The sequence below is a fragment of the Mandrillus leucophaeus genome, unplaced genomic scaffold (assembly GCF_000951045.1).
Source record: "Mandrillus leucophaeus isolate KB7577 unplaced genomic scaffold, Mleu.le_1.0 Scaffold36, whole genome shotgun sequence".
Lineage (NCBI taxonomy): Eukaryota > Metazoa > Chordata > Mammalia > Primates > Cercopithecidae > Mandrillus > Mandrillus leucophaeus.
Genome location: NW_012103809.1, coordinates 3,811,400 through 3,813,973, shown reverse-complemented (window position 1 = coordinate 3,813,973; position 2,574 = coordinate 3,811,400). Strand labels below are relative to the sequence as shown.

At 45.6% G+C, this 2,574-nt stretch overlaps 1 long non-coding RNA gene across 1 annotated transcript in view; it reads left to right on the top strand.

Annotated features, from left to right (window-relative positions):
• LOC105546447 overlaps positions 1-2,574 on the top strand; it is a 9,298-nt gene that overhangs the window by 5,549 nt on the left and 1,175 nt on the right. The gene's annotated exons all lie outside the window — the stretch shown is intronic.

Here is a 2,574-nt window from a genome sequence, read left to right as displayed (position 1 = left end):
GTGTGGTCTGTAGTGCCTGTAGTCCCAGCTACTTGGGAGGCAGAGGATCACTTGAGCCTGGGAGGCAGAGGTTGTAGTGAGCCAAGATCACTCTACCGCACTCCAGCATGGGTGACAGAGTGAGACCCTCTCTCAAGAAGAAAAAAAAATTCACTTATAGGTTATCTCTGCCCCAGTCCTTATTTTATATTTGCAAATAAATAATGAGCTTTAATTGGAAGACAGAAGTGAACAGAGTAATATTCCGAAATTATATCCTTACACTGTTTTTTTTTGTTTTTTTTTGTTTTTTGGGGGTTTTTTGAGACAGAGTTTCGCTCTTGTTGCCTAGGCTGGCGTGATCTCGGCTCAACGCAACTTCCGCCTCCCGGGTTCAAGCAATTCTCCTGCCTCAGCCTCCCGAGTAGCTGGGATTACAGGCATGTGCCACCACACCCGGCTAATTCTTTTATTTTTAGTAGAGACGGGGTTTCTCCAGGTTGGTCAGGCTGGTCTCGAACTCCTGAGCTCAGGTGATCCGCCTGCCTCAGCCTCCCAAAGTGCTGAAATTACAGGCATGAGCCACTGTGCCTGGCCATCCTCACACATTTTACTGTGGAAACATGTATACACCCACACAAAATCCCACTTATAAAACATCCCTATAGGACACTAGCAAAATCCCACGGGATCCCAGGGGTTCAGGAGCATAGTTTGAGGAACCCAATTAAAAATCTTTGTGCTGGCCAGGCGCGATGGCTCATGCCTGTAATCCCAGCACTTTGGGAGGCCAAGGTGGGCAGATCCCATGAGGTCAGGAGTTGGAGACCAGCCTGGCCAACATGGGGAAACCCCATCTCTACTAAAAATTCAAAAATTAGCCGGGTGCACGTGGTGGTGCACGCCTGTATTTCCAGTTATTTGGGAGTCTGAGGCAGGATAATTGCTTGAACCCAGGAGGCAGAGGTTGCAGTGAGCTGAAATTGTGCCAGTGCACTCCAGCCCGGGCAACAGAACGAGACTCCGTCTCAAAAAAAAAAAAAAAAAAGTTTATGCTTATTTTTTTAGAACTATCAGTGTTATCAGTTAGAATGATTTTGACTCCAACTATATGTCTTTCTCTTTTTTTTTCACTTTTTAATTTTTTTTTTTTTTTGTAGGGACAAGGTCTCACTATGTTGTACAGGCTGGTTTTGAACTTCTGAGTTCACACGATCCTCCTACCTTAGCCTCCCAAAGTGCTAGGATTACTGATATAAGCCACCACATCTGGCCTTCCAACTATATGTCTTTCACTCATATTCTTTTATAATAAATCCTGAGGTAGGACAGCTATAGGGTCACTTAACTCAGCAGCTTAACAAGACCATCAAAGACAGGGAATTCTTCCCATCTTTCCACTCTGCCATGTGGGAGCTTCCTTTATGTGGGAGCTTCCTCCATAGTCACAAAGTGGCTGCAGCAGCTCCAGACATCACCTCCTTTATATCCCCACTTGGTAACAACCAAAGCCTGGAAGACACAATAAGGACCCAATCTTCTGTTCCTTTTTAAGAGTGAGGAGAATGATCCAAGAGTCCCTACTTCCAGTCAGATTTCCCCTTAAATCTCATTGGCAAAATAAATTATATTACATACTCATTCCTAATTATCAGAGAGGAAAATGGAATTGTGATAATGACTTAGATAAGTGATTCACAACCCAGGCTGCTCACAGCATCACTTGGAGAGTTTTCAAAAGCTGTCAAAGTCTAAACCAATTAAATCAGAATCTTTGCAGAGGGGCCTAGGCATCAGGGTTTTTTGTTTTTTATTTTTTGTTTTATCCAAGACAGAGTTTTGCTCTGTTGCCCAGGCTGGAGTGCAATGACATGATCTTCGCTCACTGACACCTCTGCCTCCCAGGCTGAAGCGATTCTCCTGCCTCAGCCTCCCAAGTAGCTAGGATTACAGGCATGTGCCACCACACCCAGCTAATTTTTGTATTCTTGGTAGAGACAGGGTTTCACCATGTTGGCCAGGCTGGTCTCGAACTCTTGACATTGTGATCCACCCACCTTGGACTCCCAAAGCGCTGGGATTACAGGCGTGAGCCACTATGCTTGGCCGGGGCATCAGTATTTTTATAACACTCCCCAAAAGATTCTGATTAACAGTGAAGGGTGAGGACAGTGACTAGTCTAATTCTTAGATGAATCAAAATTCACCCCCCTGGGCAAGGAAGGACCCAGCCTTTCTTTAAACATGTGGTTGCCTGAGAATTGAACAAATTTGAAGTAGGGAGAGAATGGTTTTGCCGTGCCTATCATGGTATTGTGGAGATTTAAGAACTAGTAGCTGGTGAGGTGCCTCATGTCTATAATCCCAGCATTTTGAGAGGCTGAGGCAGGTGGCTCACTTGAGGCCAGGAGTTTGAGACCAGCCTGGCCAACATGATGACCTCGTTTTTACTTAAAACACAAAAATTAGCTGGTTGTGCCTGTAGTCCCAGCTGAGGCAGGAGACTTGCTTGAACCCAGGAGGCGGGGGTTACAGTGAGCCGAGATTATGCCACTGCACTCCAGCCTGGGTGACAGAGTGAGACTCTGTCTCAAA